The sequence below is a fragment of the Colossoma macropomum genome, unplaced genomic scaffold (genome assembly GCF_904425465.1).
Source record: "Colossoma macropomum unplaced genomic scaffold, Colossoma_macropomum, whole genome shotgun sequence".
NCBI classification, from domain to species: Eukaryota; Metazoa; Chordata; class Actinopteri; order Characiformes; family Serrasalmidae; genus Colossoma; species Colossoma macropomum.
The window spans coordinates 1168867-1191645 of NW_023495660.1; the positions used below are offsets into that span (position 1 = coordinate 1168867).

A 22779-nucleotide genomic window follows, 5' to 3' on the forward strand; every position below is an offset into this window, starting at 1 on the left:
AATCTTTTGGAGTAGTTGACCACCGTTGAGCTTTCTGGTGTCCTATGCTATTCAGAAAGCCTTGTCTGAATGCCACTGACCCTTCTGATGATACTAGCGCATGCACAGACTTGAACTATTTAATCGTAGATGTTCACTGCAGTAGGCTTCACCTGCCTCACAATACTCCGAGCACTTCTCATATTCATACTAACAGATCATCATTACAGGCTTCTAAGTGTATTTACTTCATGGTTCTCTTTCATATGTTTCTAGCAGCAGCTACTGGTTTTCACTGGCAACAGTGACTGATTTTTACAGATCTGTTTCTCATTACCTCTAACAGTAGTCAGTTGCTTAATTGCTTAATCCAAATACTTCTGTACAATGACAAGCTGTTTTTTTCCCCTTTTCTCTATTTTAATGGTAAAACCTTATTCTTTGTTCATATTGCTCTTATGTTATTGTTTTGCAATCTGCTGTCAACCTAAGTAGGATGCATTCCCCTTATGAGTCTTGGTTACTCTCAAGGTTTCTTCTTCTGGCTCTTATGGAGTTTGTCCTTGGCACTGTTGCCATTTGCTTGCTCATGTGGGCTTGTATCTTGATTTTTTTTTTTTTTTCCCAAAGCTGCTTTGTGACAATGGCTGTTGTAAAAAGCGCTATATAAATAAACTTTGACTTGACTTAGTGATAGCACATCTATAGTTTGTGAATGAGACACAACTTTCCTTATTCATCCAAAAGTATGAGGTAAACAGAACTAATTCCTGCTAATAAAATAAAAGATAAAAAGGCCTGAAAAATCGATTTTTAGTTGAAGCCATTTTCATCTCATGGTGTAGCTTCAAGTATTGCATGGAGAAATTAATCGTTTATAGATTTACTTGAAAGGTAGGAACAGTACATAAAACCAAGATTTTACAGAAATAATTTTGAAACATGACTGAATGCTTAAATGCTGTGATTTAAAAATATATTAACCCAGTTGGGCTTAAAAAGAGTAGGCATCAATCTGCCTGTGAAAACGTGTCTATGTTTGGTAAAGAGCTTACATTATGTGGTCTAGTTTACTTCACAGCAATGGGCCATGTCACACCATAGTAAGTTAGTAAGTATCTGGAAGGTCACTGGAATCTTTCTGATGATGTTACAAATATAAATTACCAGCTCATGAGAAAATCTTCATGACATTATTCATCAAAGACTAGAAAAGAATTATAGCCAAACCAGCTGACCAAGGCGGTACCTCCTCTCTCCTCCTCAACAGGTTTCACACCTTTAGCAGCTTATCCTGAATGAAGTGCATATGATACCCCCACACTCTCTCAAGTTAATAACCCATGACTGTCATAACTGTTAATAGCTAGGCACAATGTTTATCTACCCATGGTTAATGATGTATTTGGTGCTGAAGATGAGACACTGCTCTGAAGTAGACGTTTAGTCATTAGTGTACGCTTCTTTGTGATCTGTCTATTGTCTTCAACTACAACTATTCAGCTTCCACAAACACACTAGATCCAAACAGGAGTTCACAGAACTTACTTAGTGCAACAGCAGCTATCATACTGAGATTCTTGCCTGCTTTTACAGACGTTCTGAGCCCTAGGAGCTCTAGGTGTCTTTAGAAATACTTAGAAATACTTAGAAATGTACAGTGAGAAAAGACCTATGTGCAGAAAATAGAAAGAAAAAGGATGAGAAGAAATATGCAAACTTAGCTCCCCATGTATGCTCAAGTAGGACTCCCTGCACGCTCTACACAGCACCTTTATATTGGCTGTATCTCTGCCTTTAGCCATCACAACTGTTAAGCAAAAAATCAATTCAGGAAAATGAAAAACAAAACAACATACAACACAGTATTTATCAATATTAAATCCTTTATTTGTTTCTAACCAAGAAGCATACAAATAAAAGTTACTAGGTAGTGATTAAAAAATTACATTTTTAATTATTTAGATAACGTTAGTAAAAGTATGACATTATGCTAGTGTTGCTTGAGATCAAAATACCCTGTATAGCCTACATTTCTATAGAGTACAATGAGTGCAGAATTTTTCATAGCAAAAAAAAAGGACATTTTACAAGATATTAATAATAATAAATACCATGGCTAATTTATTATTAGCCAGTTTATCTCAGGATCATTGTGTTTGCTTTCAGGAACCTAGCTATCAGATATAAATATCAAGAGAGGGCTACAAGACTGCTCTCCTCCCTCCTTGAGAAATTATGATAACAAAGCATTTCACTTATTCAGAGAAACTTTTTCATCTAATCATGCTATGCAAGTAGTCTCCAAGTGCTTCTTGTAGCAGCATTTGGCCAAAGTGACACTCAAAATCCTGTGTTTCTTTTATGCAGGAGTTACAAGCCTATAAACACTTTGAATTTGGTTCATAGCAAATGCTGGAGAATAATCAAGAGTGTCTTCGCTTTGTAATGAGCTTGCACAAGTTTTTCAGTGAATATATATCCATATGGCATTTTGGGAAATATCTCTGTTCACTATTCTTATTTTTTGTTTTAAATAATTTTGTTTACAAGACACTGCAGTCAACATTTTTAGATTTTTAGGTTACTGTTGATGTGTAAATCTCAAATCCCAAACAATTCTTCAGTGAACTGGGCTCAGCCCTGGATCTTTACATGCCCAGCCAATGCCCCAGGATATCAGAGTTCGGTAGCAGTGCATAAAATAATTTTTGAGAGTTTAGTGGTGCAAAACCACTAACACTGGTCTACAGAGATGTGGAAAAGATCATTCTGGACATAGTTACGTACAAATTATTTAAAACCTGTGACACTGCCTAATGCTAGCACCATATTAGAAATTTGTACACATGTATTTGCAACCAGAATACCATTATATTATGGCATCACCTCTGTAGGTGATTCAGTAACAAGAAAAAGAAACATTTATCTGGTTTAAGTAGTTGCTAAACGGCTTATATTCTAAAAGTAAAATCTGAAAACAAGTGTGGTGGTGGGTTTTGTGGAGAAAATGGGTGCTTTTGTTTTAAAAAGAGAGCACACTAAGCTGCTGAGTATTCCTGGCTGTTTTTGAGCTGTTCTGCAGTTTGAAATAAACACCGATGTAACTGCCTACCTGGGCAGTGCAGTAGCGCGTTTTGTTTTGGTTCCTACCCCCTAAGGACTTTAAGGACTGAGGCGGAACTATATGTCCGCAAGTGTTTCCGGGGGGGGACCCGTTATATGCACGGACGGTGCGGATAGCGGAGAACTCGTATTGCACGCCGTTAAAAGGGTTAAAATTAAGTGTTTTAAAGGTGTTTCACGTTTGTCAAGGAGCACTACAAGGGAAACCATACCCTCCCTGTGAATTTAATGCAGCCAATGAGGTTTGTGTTCTGTTTGTTATTTATTTTACGTGAAGTTTATATTGCATTGCTGCTGCTAGTGCTAATATACATGTAGTTATATGTTCGTGTAAAGCTAACGGTTAAATGAAGGTGTTTTAAAACGAAGTTAAAGTAAACAAAGACAACATTGACACTAAGATTAAAGGGTTTAATATTGGAGTAAATTAGACATTTATGCTCAATTGTACATGTGTTTGTTATTTTATTTTACAGTTCTCACGTTTAGGAATAAAACCCTAATCAGTTCATTTAAGAACAGTTGTGCTGTTGTCATTAAATCAGAGGGAGGTACAACCGAGTTTCTTGGAGAGAATGTCACTTTGGTGCCTAGAAGTGGCCAAGAACCGGGGATACATTGTCGGGCCTCGCCACAGCCCGAGGCTTTGGCTGAGCCTCAGATGGGCGACATCAAGCTGAGGACCATGTGGTGGAGGGAGGTGAGGCCATGGGTAGATGAAAATATGCAGTAAAGAACCAGGCCCAGTGGCCAGGGGGGAAGAGTATGTACTCTCAAAGAAGGTGTAAGAAAGCAGCAAGGCAGTGGTTATATGCCAAAAACCTGGGGGTGAACCGTTCCTGGCATGGCCTCACAGCTAGTTTGGAGAGGCGGAATGGTGAACGTGGGCCCGCAGGGGAAGCCTCAGCCTGTTATTCTTCGATTTCACCGCTATCAGGTCAAAGAACTGGTGATCTGTGAGGCATGTAAGCGAGGGTACCTGATGTACCAGGGCCACAAGATCCAGATATATGAAGACTACAGCGCTGAGCTGCGAATTACACTGCCGACCGGCAAAAGAAGATGGCTGCAATCAGTATCAGAGGCTGAGAACTTCCTTCAGAGCTCCAACGCGCTTTGGCTCTGGACTCAGGGAATTAAACCAAATCTTCACCTCTTTTTTTTCGTGCTCCGATGTATACTCTGCTCCCAGTTGAGTATGTTGAACTGGCCCTCTTAGACGGCAGCTTCGAAGTTGCAGTTGTTTCATCCTGTCATTAACTGCCGTATGGATTGTTGCTTGAACTTTCTTTGTAATTAAGCTGCGTTTTTCCCTTAAATTAATGTTCTGGTTAGCTTTTTTTATTGTTGTTATACTAAAGTTAATATTGTGTCCGCATTGCTTGCATTGTAACTCAAGCTGATATAAAACTTTGTGTGCAAGATTCTAAAATATCTTTTTAAGGCTTAGCTTTTGTAAGTTTGATGTCATGTTTCATCCGAGGTTAACTGTGTTCGGGACTAGAGCCTTAAGGTATAGGAAGTAATACATGTTGACTTAAGTTGAGCATATGTTCTTTCTCGCACTTGTGGTAGTTTTGGACCTGGAGCTCAAGTTTGTTTTTGGCCAGTTGGCTTATTTGTTTTGTTTTGTACTTCTTTACACTATTGTTTCTAAATTACGTCATTATTCGTTTTATCATTAATTCTTACAAGCTTTCTATTTTCCTGTTATCCTCCCCTTTTATATTCTCAATGTTTTACCCCTTGTACTTCTTTATACCTTGTGCTTATGGGGGCACTATTTTTCTACTATCTCCCCATACTGCTTTACCCTAATGACAAGTCCAAATAGTGTGGTAGCATCAAGTAGTGCACTTAGATTTATGACCTGGAATGTTCTGGGGCTAAATTCACCCATAAATCATAACCAAGTTCTTAGCCACCTCAAACATTTAGGTACTAAAAATGCATTTCTTCAGGGGACTCATCTTAAGATAAGATAATCTTTTGTTAGTCCCACAATGGGGAAGTAGAGTCCAGAAGACGGGGGCTGCAGCAGGGGTAATTGTGTAGGGGCGGGGTGAGTGATCAAATCTATTGAAAAACAGATTGAGATCGTTCTATTCTATAATTCTATTAAAATGTGTGTTCTTCCCAAGATCGTTCTATTCTATAATTCTATTAAAATGTATGTTCTTCCCAAGTTTTTATACGTCTTTCAATGTATCCCTATTTTTATTCCCAAATCCTTTTTTTTCACTTGATGGACTTATTTCTCAGTTTATATGGAATAAAAAAAAACTAGGATCTGGAAAGTTATTTCACAAAGCATTTAGGGGGTCTGGCCCGTTGATGTTACACTGGTACTCTACAGGACATTTGGACACCTTGGTTGCATATGGAGAGTGCTTTGTGCTCTCTGGCCTCTCTTGCATCCCTTCTTTGTCTCCCTGTATACTCTTCTCATATTAAATACTCTAATAATATTGTTAAAAATTGATTAAAAATTTGGGTCCAGTTTACATGGCATTATGGATTTCAGACTGTTCCTCTGTCCTCTCCACTGCATTCTAACCCTTTATTCTCTCCCTCTGTTTCCGATAACGCCTATGCAGTATGGGCAAGATGTGGTATTTTTTCTGTGGAAGATCTATATTTTGATGGAGTATTTGCTTCATTTGATCAGTTAATCTCAATTTTTTTATCTGCCCAGGGCTCATTTTTTTTCAAGTATTTACAAGTAAGGGACTTTGTTCATAAAAATATCAGTAATTCCCCAGCCACTCCACCTCCCTCCTCTTTAGATGCAATCCTAAAAATAGATCCTTATATAAAAGGCTCTATTTCTAAACTTTACCACACCATGTTCACTCTTCAGTCTTCAAACACTCATCCTCTACGTATTATACGGTACCAGGACCTGGGTGTAAATATAGAGACAGAGTCTTGGGAGGCAATTTTTAAGCGTCCATAGTCCATCTATATGTGCTCATCATTGTATTTTGCAGTGTGAAGTTGTTCACAGAGTGCACTGGTCTAAAAGTAGGCTTTCTCGTATTTATCCTAGTATTGACCCCCCTAGATGTGATAGGTGTCACCATAGCTCTGCTAATCTCCTACATATGTTTTAGAACTGCAGTTCCTTGTCTTCATTTTGGGAATCTGTTTTTGATTCCCTCTCTGCTGTAATATCAATTAATATCTCCCCTTCTCCCATGGTTGGTCTTTTCGGAGTTCTACCCATAGGCCTTTCTGTGCCATCTCACTTTGGCTTTTTTGACACTGCTTGCAAGACAGCGAATTCTTATTTACTGGAGAAAGCCCCACCCACCCTCTCACACGGCATTTATGAAACTTGATCAGATTAAACAACATCTACGTGGTTCAGATAAAAAAAATCTTTAAAGTCTGGCAGCCCTTTTTAGATCATATACACGACATACAGCTTGATGTTTCTACCAAGTGAATTTTTTCTCTTTCTATACTATTTTTGCCTCACTGCTGTCTGTATAATATGGGGATCCCCTCCTTTAATTACTATTAATAGTACTTTTGTACTTATTTAAATTATTATTGTGCTTTGTGTTTTTTTTCCTTAATTCTAATTTGAATTATTTTCTTATTATTGTTACTTTTTTTCTTTGATAGATTCTGTTTTACAATATGCAATGCCTGTATCTTGTCAATTTTTGAACAGCTTTATTTATGTATTTTGCAATGTCTATAAATAAATCATAAAAAAAAAAGATAAACTTCAAAGAGACATCAACATTAAAGCGAATGCTGAGTTCCCGGCGACTTTCCATGATATCTTGGTGGTGGATGCGTTCATTCGGACAGTGAGACTAGGGGTGGCTTGGTGGCTGGCAAAGAAAATGGAGGGACCACAGATCACAGTAAAATCTGTCAGGCTGTGGGGGTGGGTTGCAATGATACTTAAGATAAAGAGATGTTCAGAGCAGTGGCTGAGGTGACATGTCATTTATGTAAACAGACAGGGCATGTGAGTGCCCACACAGGAGGTATTCAGTGAGCACTCAGATGCTGGAAGGCTGCAGGGAATGGCCGTAAAGGAGGATATAGCTGCCGGCGTGAATTATTTCCTCCACAGCCACCTCCACACTCGGCAGTTTATGGTGCCATGTAAATTGAATGGTAAGGAGTTGTGGGTACTAGTTGACGCTGGCTCAACAATTAGCATCATTAGATAAGGAATCGTCCCTCTCAATCCATCCTGGCGGCCCACAAAGACAAAAATGGAGACTATAACAGGGCAAACTGCCCATGTCACCTGGAAAGACTGCATTGATGAGGTGTTGGACTGGCTGTCCTGCTCTTCCTGGTTTGGCATGCTTAACCCACGTAGCAGCTACTGGGAGGTCTCCTGGCCCTTGACGCAGCTCCCAAGACAGCCTTAATGCTGGGCAGGGGGTTATGGGAATTTACTGTTCTGCCATTCGGCCTGGCTAACAACCCCACCACCTTCAAGAGACTAATGGCATGGGTCCTCGAAGGAGTGTCCCTCACCTCCTGTATCGTTGATTTGGATGACACCCTAGTCCGTACAGTGGACTTTAAGCTTCTTGGGGCTGGCCTCACATGTTGCTGCATCGGGACTGCCTGGCCCCATTCCTGGAAGATCAGGCAGGGTAGAACCTTGCCCCAGAGGACCTGACCAACGCTCTCTAGAGAGCGCCTCAGGCCTCTCCAGATCACTCCATTGGAATCCTCTCCATGGCCCCCTGGAGACCTGAGGGGACTTCGACACCCCATCAGATTCAACGCACAGGCCGGAAGCTGAGCTGAGGGGGATGCCAAATACTCCTGGGGTCAGGAGACTACATCAGTTCAGAGCAATGTGGCATTCAGCATTTACTAAACTATGTAGGTAGTTCAGTAAAAAAGAAAGAAATGTTTATTCTGGTTTAAGTGGGCTAAACATGGACTTCTGTTCTAAAAGAGCCTGAATACAAGTGTGGTGCCAGGTTTTGTGAAGAAGGAAAAAAGTTTTTTTTTTTTGTTTTGTTTTGTTTTGTTTTTTGCAGAGAGCATGCTAGGCAGTTGGGTTTTCCTGGCTGTTTTTGAGCTGTTCTGCAGTTTGGAATAAACGCTTCAGTTGTGGACTAGACCCCTGACTTCACTGAGTTTCTTGGAGAATGTTACAATATTATTAAAAACACTGAAAATATATATGATGAGTGTGTGGTCTGAATAATGATCCCAGTCCAGCCCTGCCTCCTGTGCTGTTTCACACACTTGTAGAATCTATACCAAGGTGTTCTGGCAGTGTGTGGTGTGCCAGCACCCAATAATCTAGTAGTAAAAAGAAGGTGGGTGGATGCCCTGTTGAATAACTGCAAAAAGAACAAACTACTTATAAAAACTAAGCATAACAAGTCAAGTTTATTTAAGTATTACATTGTACAACAGACACTGTCACAAAGCGCAAAGCCCCAAAAGACCAAGCCAAGGGTGACAGCGGCAAGGAAAAATTCCCTAAGAGCAAGAGGAAAAAACCTTGAGAGGAACCAAGACTCAGAAAGGGAACCGATCAAGGCAGATGAAGCAGCAGCATCAGACCACTGTTCAGCTCAGCAAAAAGAAATGTATTCTTTCATCAATTTAATCACTGTAGTGTTATTATTTTGTGTGAACTGCAGTGCAGGTTGGTTTCTGATATTGCATATTGTCGCTGTCAGAGCAAAACCAAAAATGGTAACTTTACAGAAGAAGGCAAAAACGTACTTTACTATACTTTATTTTGGACCATTTCTTTTGGTCGATTCATTATAAAATGTAAAGAGCAACTGGCATGTTTAAATTATATTACAACATTAAAAACTACAAAAATGGAGTTATTTCCATTTGCAGTAAGTTATTTTTGGTGTTATGGGTCTGTTCTGGGACCTCCCTGCCTTTCCATGTGCATGTGTCAGCAATAAATAATTTAAAAAAGCAAACTGATTTGCTATTTCTTTTGAAATTTTTTGATCATTTAGATCAAACACACTGTGTAATAACATGCTATTAATGTGCTGAGAGACAATAATATGCATACATGGTTGACGCACCAAATCGCTCATGCTCACTGTGATTTCTCTGCTGTTTATCCTTCTGGACGAGCTTTATGCAGATGAGTTTAGTCTAATCAGATTTTTGATGGGTATGGCACAGTAACCAAAAGTGTGCGTCATGCCCATAGACACACGCTGAGATTCAACACTCAAATACACTGAGTGAGAGATATAACAGTTAATAATAAAAAAAAAATGTGTTCAAAGCGCGGGACGTTATTACTTTTTTTTCTTAAGTTAAAAAAAAATCAATCTTAGGCTGCTTTGGGGCTTAGAAATAACATACAAATCTTCAGTATACTTTTGCTCTTTGCACCTCAACCTGCCAACAGTTGGCAATGCAGCAATTCTACTCGCTTTAATGAAAATATATCATGCAGTGAAAATACAACTTAAACAATGCACAGCTATTGTAGATTTTGTGGAAGTATAATGATTTAATATACTACCAGTTTACCAGAATTATATCTTTCACAACTTAAACTGTAAAAATTTAGCAACTTTTTTTGTTTTAAATGTTTCCAGCATAGCAGTTTTGCTAAATATGAGACCAGTGACTGTTTGCATGAGATGCAATATTAGTCCCAACATTCTCTGAAGCATGTTGTACACTCAGTTAGATTTTTTTTAATCCAACCTAAACATACATTATTCTATTTCCTGATTAACTTCATCAAAATATTTAATGCCATTTCTAAAATATTATTTATAAATGTAAACACAATGCACTTAAAATTCAGTAAATTATATGTCACCTATATCAAATATAATATACTTTGCTCATGCCTTCGCTTTTTTTTTTCTGTTTGCCTTGTGTTAAATAAAAGTCATCTTGCTGAAATGTTTTTTCTTTTGTGTTTATTTGAATTCATGTGTTTAAAAAGACACGTTAATCCAAAAGTAATGGAAAATAATAGGATTACTGTATATGAATTCTTTGGGTTAAAATACAGAACACATTCTTAACAGATAATCAGTAATCTGTACTGGAATACATTTCAAGCACCTCCTGTGAACAAACAAGTCCAAAAGTGGTGTAAGTGGAAATGTTAATTTACCCCATATGTGGGGTAAACTGTATCAGGCTGAGAGTCTAGTTGTAACAGTTGCAGGGGCATGGCCACATGGCTGGCAGCTGCCACACTTGAAATAAAGCTTGATACTCCAATTGCCAACTCAACTCTGATCTCAAAATAAATATTATACGGGAAAAGCACTTAATAAGCCCACATATCATATAACTTTGATTTTTATAGTGAACTATTCAAAGAAGTGGAGTGCTTAAAAAATGAATCATATTCAATAAACACAGATCTTCTTTGTCTGTTTGTCTGCCAAAATATATTTTTATCTTGTGATATTTGTATGAATGTGGAAGGACTGTCCTGAACATATTGGACACAATGTCCAATATGACACTGATTTCACCTGCTGCCCCCTGTTGATGGCTGAAACTTGCATTTCACATTTGTTGTTTGATAAAAAGATTTCACCAGTCTCTGCTAGAAAACCGCTGGCCTGTGATCAGTGTCATGCAACAGTGATGTACCAAGCCTGTGCATTTTTTCAACACTTTCAAGACTGATAGGAGACCTTAATTTGCTGCCTTTTCCCTCTATTTCTTTCCATATCAGGATACGAGTTTGGTTGCAAGAGCTTGCACAGGAGCACTGTTTAGGCAGCAACATACCCGGCTCCCACTTCCTTCCAGTCTGCCAGAGTTCAGGGGGAATAATATTTCTTTTTTCATGTTTCACCAAGTCATAATTTTCTTAAAGGAAAATCAAATGATTTTATGATGGATAATTAAAATTACTGGTATGACTAACCTTAGCAGATCATTCTAATTATTGTTGTGTCCTTTGGGTCATGACTGCACGAGATTAGTTTGATGTAGTTTGATGTAGAATATTGTCCTCCTGTAGTTCTGCATTACTCTGATCTATGGACTGCAGACAGTTTGGCACTGACTATGTTCTTCTTCACTCTATCCTAAGGCATGTTATTGGTTCTTCATTCGCCCAGTGCAATCACAGTTACATTTTTCCCATGCTTCTTTGCTATGTGTGTGCAGAATTCAGTCAAAATTTAATTTTTTGTTCATTCTTCAAAAAGTGTTGTTTTGTGTTTTTCTGACACATGAAAAATTACACAAGATGGGCCACACAGAAATTGCCTCATGAAGGAAAATTACACCCTGACTCAAAAAGAATGGTAAAGTCTATTTAGATGAGCTAAACATTATGGTGTAAGAAAAACAGCACAAGGGCAGAAACAGCATCTGTTATCTTTAGACTTAAGACCTAATGTAAACAAAAGAGCAAACAAGATCAGGATCAACTTCATCCATGAAGATATGATTAAATCATACCAAATGATTCTGGCTTTCTCATTTTAAGCTTGAAATTCTTGTTTTTGGCCCTGTAACAGATAAAGCACAACATATAACCTAGGCTTGAATATGTCAACATGTTAAACAAAGCACTCAAAATGCTGCTTGTTTTTACAATGCAACACTTTTGGAAAATAAACCAAGAGGCATTTTTCAAAAAATGCAGTCCCAAAGAGTGTGCTCCATGTGGTTTGAGCAACAGACTCCTGCATTCTGTTACAGATATGTAATCACGTTACCACATACGATGATGAAGTCCAAAACCTAATTACCTCTCTTCTATTGAGCTATCAATGTTTTTCTTTTAGACAGCTGTGCACTCCATAAAGCTCATGGCCATAAACATGTCTTTATTATTGATTTTTTTTTTTTACTGGGCTCAAAGGATCTGCCCATACACACTATAAACACTTATATTCTTTTACCAACTCACTTTTAATTTCATGCTTTACTGAAATTCCAGTACACCAACAATTATTCTCCCATTAACTGGAATCATCAAATAAAAACATCTAGGGAAGGTAGAGAATATTGTACCACAGACCAGTGTCATGGGGGTGGGCTTTCAGGTCATAAGCCCTGAATGTTTCTAGCAAAGCCCTTAATCTTTGCTCACCTTCGGTTCGTCAGTTAGTAATGACTGTCCTTTTTACCAAAATCCTTCACTGCACTTCGCAAGCCTCGGCCCCAGCCCCCTACAGTGTGCAAGCTGGTGGATGTGGTAACGTACAAGGCTGGCCACTTAAGCCATCAGTATACTTAAACCAAAAACAACATTTCAAAGAAATGCAGTGCTTTTTTGGCCAAAACAATTTGTTTTTTTGAGATCATATGGTGAGGTGTGCGCTGCTTATAGTGCTTCTTATTAAAATTTTGTGTTCCACATTAAATGGTGCGTAGTTATATTTTGATGTCAAAGCTATCTGCACCATTTAAGATGGAACGGAAAATTCAGATTAGAAGCTGTGAGAAACCAATTTCAGTCTCATTAGTAACATTAACATGCTCTCACATCATGGACATGCAGGGACACGGAAAGTGGGGGTGGTGAAGGTGATACATTCTATTGTAAATTTTGCATGTCATCAGTCGCATCACATATTCGTTGCTCAAAATTACAGCACCACCAAACCCGCATCCCTGTAAACATGGACTAAGTATTTCGAAACGAAAGAAAAAAGTCAATCTCCAAAGTCTGCCACAGAAAAAAATGCAGCTTCAGGTAAATGTAATGTAATGTAAATAGTCAGAATTAGCCCAATGTCAGCTTGTTTACCACGTATTAAGCTAATAGTACTGACAAAGATCATAAAACATTCATTGTTAGCTAGGTAACTAATGTGTAAATCAGTGTGATGCCATCTCATCTGTATGAAGTTTATGTTCGCTGAATGACTGAAATGTGTTAAATCTAAATCAAATTATGTAAGCAAACTGCAATCCCAGATTAGCTAGATCATTTTATTGAACTATAGGACAAATCAGTGCTATGTCTCAGCAGAAGAAAACTTCCAGATGGACAACGCAGGTAGCAGCCGATTCAAAAACAAGAACTGACCCAAACATGAACCAACTGAACATATAGTTCTAGTTTTACTTCATTTTCCAACTGAAAGACAGATTGAACTGTGATGATAACCATGATTAACGATTTAAGTCTTTTTGGTCGTTTTATGTCACTCTAAAGCATCTAATCTGGCTAATTAGTGACCTTATTTGCCAGTTAGCTAGACTATATACTGAAATGGATCTACATAGTGCACAACTCTGCACACACTACCACAAATGTCTACATTTACACAAAATGAAGAAACAAACACAGCTTTTACTTTTCTCTGTTAAATGTGAAAATATGAGCAAAAGCACTTGTTCTGTCACCATTAGCATGATAATAGTGTTAGCTTCTGAACTAGCTTATGTTACCTTGTTGAACTCTCGACAAAGTAATTATCATACCATCCTAGTTTACATTGTAGTGCACTTTGGCCATGTAATAGTGCTTCTCATCTTCATTTGGAAGAGTAAAGAATTTTACTAAATTTTATTATCTTCAGCTGCATGTGTTGGCAAACACTTCCTCACTGGGTAAGTAATATTCATTTACAACCCTGTTTCCAAAAGAGTTGGAGCACTGCGTGAAATGTAAAGAAAAACAGAATGCAATGATGTGCAAATCATTTAAATCCCATATTTAATTGAAAATAGTACAAAGACAACACATCAAATGTTGAAATTTTATTAATTTTTGAAAAATGTATGCCCATTTGAATTTGATGCCAGCAACACATTAAAAAAAAAATTGAGACAGGGGCATAAATCACTTCTTCTTTTAACAACACTCTGTAAGCATTTGGATATCGAAGAGACCAGTTGCCGTAGTTTTTAAAGTGAAATGTTTTCATATTGATATAGGATTTTAGCTGCTCAACAGTAAGGGGTCTCCTTTGTTGTATTTTTTGTTTCAAAATGTGGCAAATGTTTTTAATGGGTGACAGGTCTGGAATGCAGTCAGGCCTTTTTAGCACTTCGACTCTTTTACTACTGTTGTAATACATGCAGAATTGGTTTGGCATTTTCTTCCTGAAATAAGCAAGGCCTTCCCTGAAAAAGACCATGTTTGGATGGCAGCATAAGTTGCTCCAAAACATATATATCATTCTGCATCAGTGGTGCCAGATGTGCAAGTCACCCATGCCACGTGCACTAATGCACCTCCCTACCATCATAAATGTTGGTTTTTGAACTTAATGCTGATGAGTCAGACGCTCCCTCTCATCTTTAGCCTTCTTTTCCAAAAATAATTCTAAATTTTGATTTGTCACACAACAGAACACTTTTTCATTTTTCCTTAGCATACATTAATTATTCCAGATTTGCCCGTCCTCCACAGAGTGGCGAACCCCTCCCAATCTTACTTCTGAAAGACTCAGCCTCTCTGGGATGCTCTTTTTATACCCAGTCATGTTAGTGACCTATCACCAATTAACCTAATTAGTTGTGAGATGTTCCACCAAGTGTTTTTTTTTTTTAATATATATTTATTATTACACTACACTGTAAATAGAAATACTCCCTTTCACATATGTGCAATACCATAGCTGCTACATTCTTTTATATCCACCATCTTTATTTTACTTATTTTACTTTTATAATTTTATTTTAAATTATTTTAGTTTAGTTTTCTATTTTTTACCTTTTTAAATACTTTTAAATTATATAGTCTTTCTTTTAATATCTTGCATTTTATATTTTACATTAGCCTATATTTTTTTGCTTTATTCCTAGTTTAATCTTTTTTTGTTTATGCACCTTTAGGATTGCTACCCAATTTCATTGTACCCTGTGCAATGACAATAAAGAATCTTGAATCTTGAATCTTGAATTAGTTTTACTGGGGACGTGCTGGAATTTGAGTGATTACCAATAAGATCAACGATTGTAATCCAGTACGAATGTCTGTAGTTTTTAACAAGCCTGCTAATTAATAATTCTAGAGTGAATTACCTTCTATAACTGGCCAAACTCTGATCACAGTAATATTATAACAAAACTGGTTATTGAAAATGGTGCCTTGTCAAGGATAAATTACACAAATAGTGCTTGATTTTTCCTTAAACCACAAATTTATGACAAGACCACTGACATCCACAATTGGGTGTATAATCCCTCCCACACTCTATGACCATCATTTTAAATTGCCATTGATAATGCACGTCACCCCACAACAAGTCTCCCCCTTGTCCAGTGTAGCACCTTTTTTTTGCGGCATTTAGATGCACAACATGTTACTGTTCGAAAGTGTGGTGCCTGTTGTATAATATTGACATAAACATCCAAGTTTTGATCCAGGCTATTTGGGTAAATTATGCAGATTTTTTATTCCCTATGAATCAGCCTGTCCAATCAAGCACAAATTACATTCCTGAACTTCCTCTGGTAAATTTTATCCAGCTTGAATAGGCCCCAAGACACAGTAGAAATATATGGAGGTAAATGTATAAAAGATTGTTACAGATGATTCATTCAGCACAGCATTACAGCAGTTGTAGCAATACAAAGCTCATTTCCAAAAAAGTTGGGACACTATGTAAAATGCTAATTTGATTATATATGATATTCATTTACACACACACACACACACACACACACACACACACTTATTCTAATTTTGATGTTGGCAACACACTCCAAATAAGCTGGAGCAAAAACCCACACCCACTGGTTATGCAGTCATGCTGTTGTAACATGCAGAATGTGGCTTGGTGTTGTCATGTTAAAATAAGCATGTACATCCCTTGTTTAGAAGGCAAAATATGTTGCTCCAAATTGGCTATAAATTTTTTTAGCATTAATAGTGCCTTTATACATGTGCAAGTTGATCATGCAATAGGATCAACCTTGAGACTTCACTGTTTTTTTAAGACCAAGTTTGAGGGGATTATAGAGAGCAGTAGTATGAAAACTTCACATTTCCAACTTTGATGAATTGTTGGGAAACAACAGACTTTTTAAAAGATTTGTATTTGCAAACTTGTCAGGCTCTGTGGATACATAACCTTCAGAAACCTTCTTTGCCAAAAGATAAATACAGTAAAGCTTATGATTCTTTGTTTGCTTGATATTTGCAATTTATATTTACTGCTGAAGTTCCCAAGAATGGCTATATTTTGTGGCCAGACAAAATATAGCCATTCCTGATTCTGTGACCAAGATAGGTTTAAGTCAAATTGCCAAATATCCAATATTGGAACATACATACATTTGCAAAGTTTTAGGACTTAAAGAGATGTGCAGTTTGAAACCATTAGTGTTTCTTCATTTCAATCATAGAAAGAAATAATTACATTTAAGTACATTTGCACATGATTAAGCATTATAGGTGGCCTTTGGAGACCAATATACAGTGCCCTTTCAGTCAGAAAAAGCCAGGCTAAACAGCTGGATTTATGCCTTGCAGCCACTTTGTGCTTTAAAGTCAAGACTTTTCAAATAATTGTTTACCTACAGACTCCACAAATTGTTTTAAGACCAGGTCTGAGACAACTTGATTAAAATCCACACTTTTAAACAGTTTTAAAGCTCATTTTTCAAACGTTGAAAAATGTAAGAAATTCTTAAAAAATCAAAAGATTTGTTTTGGATAAAAATGTCATTCTCAGTGTAAGGCGTGATTTAAAGTAATTTATTATTAACCAAGATAAAATTTATAGGACTAATTCTTGCTTTTCTTAAATAGGGCCACCTAATGGCCAACTGAAGTCAAACTTGACATCCTATTAGAGATTAGATGTAGGCACATTATTCAATTTTTGTGATGACTGGCTAATGCTAAGCCCTCCAAATGCCTGTTGAAAACTTACTGGCCAATGGCAGACATATTACTCCAATAATTGAGTTGTACTGAATATCTGAGTTATAAAGTAGCCCAAGGATGCAACATGCAAAGTTTAAGCATGTTGATTATTATAGTTCCCCCTGTTGAATACTTGGTGTCAAACCTGGTGGGCTTTCTCAAAATCATGTGTCGTATAAAACTTCTAAGTTTCATGAGAATTGGCCAAAGCAATCCCAATCTGTAGCCATTTATGTGCATTAGGCATAACCCAGAAAAGCTATATTGTTATAAATATCCTAATTCTTTTGATGATTCTTGACTTCCAGACTTCTGTGAATATTTTGAGATCAATATTGTGGGGATATCTTGAAAAACTTCAGACTATTAAAAAAATGTTATTGTCACGTATTTTACCAACTATATGTGTATGATATAGATCCAGTTTATAGTAGCGCACCTCAGTGGCCTTTTTTTTTTTTTAACTTTACTGGTTATGTACCTACTTGAACATAGCACTCACATTTTATGATGACTGGTTAATGTTAATTACCACTGTTCGTAGTAATGGTAATGCTAATGTTAATCCTGCAAAACACCTTGCAGTTGATCGGATGTGTGGATGTTGAGAAACATACACTGTTATGATGCCCCTTTTATACAAAAATGTACTAAAATTGATAGCCTACTTTGGTATCAACTGTATAACAGGCCTGTGATATTTTATCTAAATAAGACAAAGTATTTATGACTTTCAGCTATTTTAGTGAACTACGCTCTGATCCAAAAGTATGAATTTACATGGCAGCTATGTTGTTAACATGCTTTTGATCATCATTAAGCCTCTGGCTCTGGCAAATAGTTTGGTACCAGTTTTGTGAGGATCAGTTCAAAAACCTAGAACTAGTTTCAAAGGTAGGTTTGCACATTGTGCAAACTACGTGTTTGGACCCCTAAAAATGCAAAGTAAATTGACCCTTACTATTGCCATGGACACTACTCCTCACTGTGAGATCACCTTATGCTTTCAACTAAAAGGGCATAAAAGGAGAACAACATACAATACACACACGCAAACACAGAAACCTGAGCTTAAAGATAATGTTACAACCTTGGCTTTACCAATGGCTTTCGATTCACAATCTGTTTCATACCAACTAAAATTTCCAAAGCAGAACTATCTTAACCCAAAAAACAATAGTCTGCACTATCTAAAATACACTACAATTGTAAAGACCATATGTTTAATGTAGTGCTGTGTTTAAGTATGAAGCTAAACAAGTGAATTCAAATGCAGCCAGGCTCAGTGAGAAGCTCCCAAGGCACCATAGGGACTTCAAAAAATACCATACTGACTTATCTGGTCTCTATCATTGCTTTTGAATGAAGCAAAAGACAACAAAGGATTAGCTTTGAGGTTTGGTGTAAAATTAGAGAATATGCTTCGCAGCTTTTCAGGATTCTAAAAAGTTGGGAGCCTGTTTATAATTTCAGTGTTTTCTGCTGGTAGGAATGGGTAGAAAGAGGGATAATAGAGATGACCATTAAACAATGACATCCAGTCAATTCCTGCAGTGTGAGTGTATACTGTAACATCTTGTGAAAATCAGGAGGCTTCTCATACAAGCTGATGTAGCCTATTACAGAATGCTGTGAGGTCATAAAGCATGGACACCACTCAGTAGGCAATTAATCATCAGGGGCTGCAGACCCCAGACCCCAGACTCTCAGATTAATATGCTTTACAAGCTTTCCAACAAAGGTTCAACCAACAGTTTGGGGGGTGGGGAGAGAAAGAGAGAGACAGAGAGAGAGAGAGAGAGAGAGATGGTGTCTTGTGCCCCACGTTTTGCAACACATAGTCCTGTGAGTATGTAATCTCTTGCTCTGCTCGCCAGAGCCCAGAAAGGAAGTGATTACATGCAGCTACAATGCATCCTAGAACAATAGATTAACAAGCATTAAATTAGAACCTTCTGTGTTTCAACCAAGTGACATTCCCATAGTGGCTGAGCTTTCATAACACTTTTCCCCCCAAAAAAGATGGCTAAATATATTCTGTGCTATCTTTTGAGTTTTGGCAGTCTCCTTTCACCCTTCTGTTGTAAAGTTCTAAAAATGACTTATTAAAGAACAGCAGTACAAAGTTAGGGCGTGACAGTGGTTCACTGTAGGTTAGGAAAAAGAAATGAATACATTTGGACATTCTCCTTATGTGACAGATATGTTACATATGGTTAATGCCTGTTCAAAGACTCTCCTGAGTTTAAAGTCTGTACATTGTAGTATACCTCCAAAGGAGGAATCTATATTAGGTAAAGAAACCAATGATCAGCAGTGCTGCATTGTGCACTGCAGTTATATAAGTATATATATATATATATATATATATATATATATATATATATATATATATATACATCTACTTCAACTAAACTTCAACTAAAAGCTTCATATGAAATCATAAGCTAAATGAGAAAATTTTTGATAACTGAAAAGACACAGTGGACTTACCATGTGCTTTTTTTCATAGATCCTCAGAAAATAGGCAAAACGAAGTCAAGTGATGTCATCAGTGTGATGTTTATTTCAAAATAAGCGATTTTTTGTTACGCAGTAACACCAGTTACACAACTCCTGGGGACAACAACTTTCATTATATATTTTATAATATTTATTTGGCATTTGTTTTCTTTATGTCATTTAAGTATATTCCATAGTCATGTATAGATTATTGTAGTTAAAATTGCAGAAAAACATGTTTTTACCTCAAAATGTGGCACTCACCCTTTACACACGACTGTGGGGACAAGTACTTCTGAGGTGCTTGGAATTCTAGATAATTGATTTAAAAAACAATATTGCTGAATTGATGCTCAAGAAGGCGTAATTGTTAAAATAACATATTTTTTATATTAAAAATATAAATAAATTGTAACCCTAACATGTTTTTTAAAGTGTAATATATCTGTGAACGCTAGGGACACAAAAATGGATGTCTCTGTAGAATGACCCATATATATATATATCTGACATAGTGGCTACTTCAAGTACTGAAAATATGGTGCTTTTTTTGTAGTCAGTTTTCAAAGATGCCAAGATGTGCATGAGAAATACTGGTGAACATGACTGTCATGCCAGACCCTGCTTGATATTAGAAAACAGAGTTTAGCTTTAATACATGACACTGTTGGAGGCACTGCACATCCTCGGGCTGCTTCGCAAACCAGGCCCCAGGACCTTGAGACTGCATGATGCTGCTGGCTGGGAGACGGCACGTTAAACACAGTGTGCCAGAAAGCGGAAAAGCAGTAAATGAGTTTTAGATGTCTTGAATTGAGTCATGAAGGCATATCACTGATGTCATCACTGACTGCAAAGTGACATCACATGCATGTGATGGTGAAGCTTCACACCCAGACGCACTGAATGATTTCTCACAGAACAACCAGCCAGTGAGGAAGACCACCCCTCCTCCCATTGGCCAGGTACTTAGTCTATCCACAGTAAACGTTATAACTACTCTTTCCAGAGTTAACCCTCAGAAGGCCACTCTGTGTGACAACATACCTGGCTGGGTGCTCAGGTGAGGTGCTGACCAGCTTGCGGATGTCCTAACTGACATCTTCAACATTTCTTTAAGCCAAGTAGTTGTCCTGAAGTGCTTCAAAACAACTAGCATCATCCCTGCACTGAAAAAATCTACTGTGTCTTGCCTCAATGACTACTGACCCACAGTGTTGACTCCAGTAATTATGAAGTGCTTCAAGCCATTGGTAAAAAAAAAAAATACATAAAAAGCAGTTTTCCTTCCACACTAGATCTATTTCAGTTCATGCATCACCCTAACCAGTCTGCAGAGGATGCGATATCCTCACCTCTCTGTTACTCACCTGGACAGAAAAGACAATTACATGAGAATGTTGATCATAGACTTTCAGTTCAGCATTAAACATATTCATACCACACCAACTTACTGGAAAGCTAAGCTTGTTGGGCCTGAACACCTCCCTGTGTAACTGGATCCTGGACATCCTGACTAGGCAACCTTAATCCTTCAGGATTGACAAGACCACCTCCAGCACCACCACACTAAACACTGGCACTCATCAGGGCTGTGTGCTCAGTCCCCTGCTATTTACACTTCTGACTCATGACTGTACTGCAAGGCATAGCTCAAATCACATTTGCTGATGACACTGCTGTGGTTGGTCTTATAAGCAACAATGATGAGTCAGTATACAGCATACATTAATGTTTATTAGACAAAAGACGTGTGTGTTAGGTTTGAGACAAAAGGAACAGTGTGAACAGTGTGAAATCTTTAAGCTTAACAGCAGATAGCCTGTACTGGTAGCTATTTCCCTCATGTCACACACAATATACTAATAGCAATTTTGTGAATAAGTTGTCAGTGTGTGGCTTGTAGGCAAAATCAGATGCTTACAATCACCAAAATCATTTTGCAGATAAAGTAACGCTGAGCTCAACATGAATGCTAAAAGAAAAGAACATTAACCGGGCCTGTACTTGTTAGCAGTGCAGATTTAACATTACCAACAAGTTCTGACTTCACAGCAGAACAGCCAAAAGTAATACAACACCTGCTGAAAAAGGAAACTTTAATGCAGAGGTAACATGGATATTTGTGTCTTTTATTCTGCTATTCTACTTTGAAAATGTGATTTCTCAATAATGTTGTCACATTTAGTTTCATATGAACAGATGATCTAACACAGCCGAAAATTCATAGATTATTATGTTGTCAAAGACTACCATTTTGAGCAAATAAGCACATGAATGGGTTTGAATTCCTGCATCAAGATAAATCTTGTCTGCCTATGTATGCCAGAGAAAGAGTCGTGGAGGCAACCTTACTATCAGTACTGGACTATGGTGATAGACATGCATCCGCCAGTACGCTTAGACCACTGCACTCAATCATTCCACCTTGCAATTCTTTACTGGCAACCCTTACAACACTCACCACTGCATACTCTATGATAAAGTCAGTTGGTCCTCAATTGCAGCACGATGGGAAACACACTGGCTTATTTTTATTTATAAATCACTCTCCAGGCATATGCCAGCTTATAACTCATATATGATCTCTGAATAACAGTAATTATCAGACCTGCTCCAGTGATTGGATCACCTGTCAGGTACCTAGAGTTTTACTGAACTGGGAAAATTTGCTTTTAGCTACAGTGCACCAGTGAGCTGGAATTTACTATAAGCGTCTCTAAAACTCAGCTCATTGGTGTTACTCAATCATTTAAATTTTTTTATTTCTAACAACCTTCAAACAGACTGTACCTGCTTTCGTTTAGTGTTTAACTTTTCATTTCTCCTTTTTAAACTCTGTTACAGTTTTTATTTATTAGTTACTTTTATCAGCATTTTTCTTGACTATTTTAAAGTTTACTTTGCTTATTTATCCTTTTATTTTCAAATCTTATCAATTGGTTTATTATCTTGATTTTATTGTATACCTTCTTACTCTTAATTGTTCTCCTAATTCTTTTGCCATTTTTCCTGTCTAGACTTTCTGTTAATTTGTTTATGTAGTTTTTGTTCATTTTGTTTAACCTGATTAAATTCCATTTCAATTTCTTTTTTAATCCTTTAATGTTGTAAATGCTTAGCTACATTGAAAATGAGGGTCACCCTCAATGTATGTCTGAATGAAATTGATTGACTGATTGAATAGCAATATACTTTGTAATTCATTTGCCTTTTATTATTATGCTGAAACAAACCAGTAATAAGCTGAATTGCACCCTGAATGTGTGCTTATGTTCACATAGAAAGCACTGTAATGTAACTGGCTATTAAAGGGAATTTGAATCAATTGCAGATTACACGTTTTGTAAGATAGGATTAAACAAAATTTA

The 22779-nt window shown here is 37.2% G+C and overlaps 1 protein-coding gene and 1 long non-coding RNA gene across 4 annotated transcripts in view; one reads left to right on the forward strand and one right to left on the reverse strand.

The window, feature by feature from the left end:
* The window catches only part of filip1l (filamin A interacting protein 1-like), a 138206-nt gene that overhangs the window by 39883 nt on the left and 75544 nt on the right, over positions 1-22779 (reverse strand). The gene's annotated exons all lie outside the window — the stretch shown is intronic.
* On the forward strand, positions 3194-8215 carry LOC118802701. Its single transcript, XR_005006770.1, has 2 exons — positions 3194-3347; positions 3582-8215. It is a non-coding gene; the product is annotated as an uncharacterized LOC118802701 (long non-coding RNA).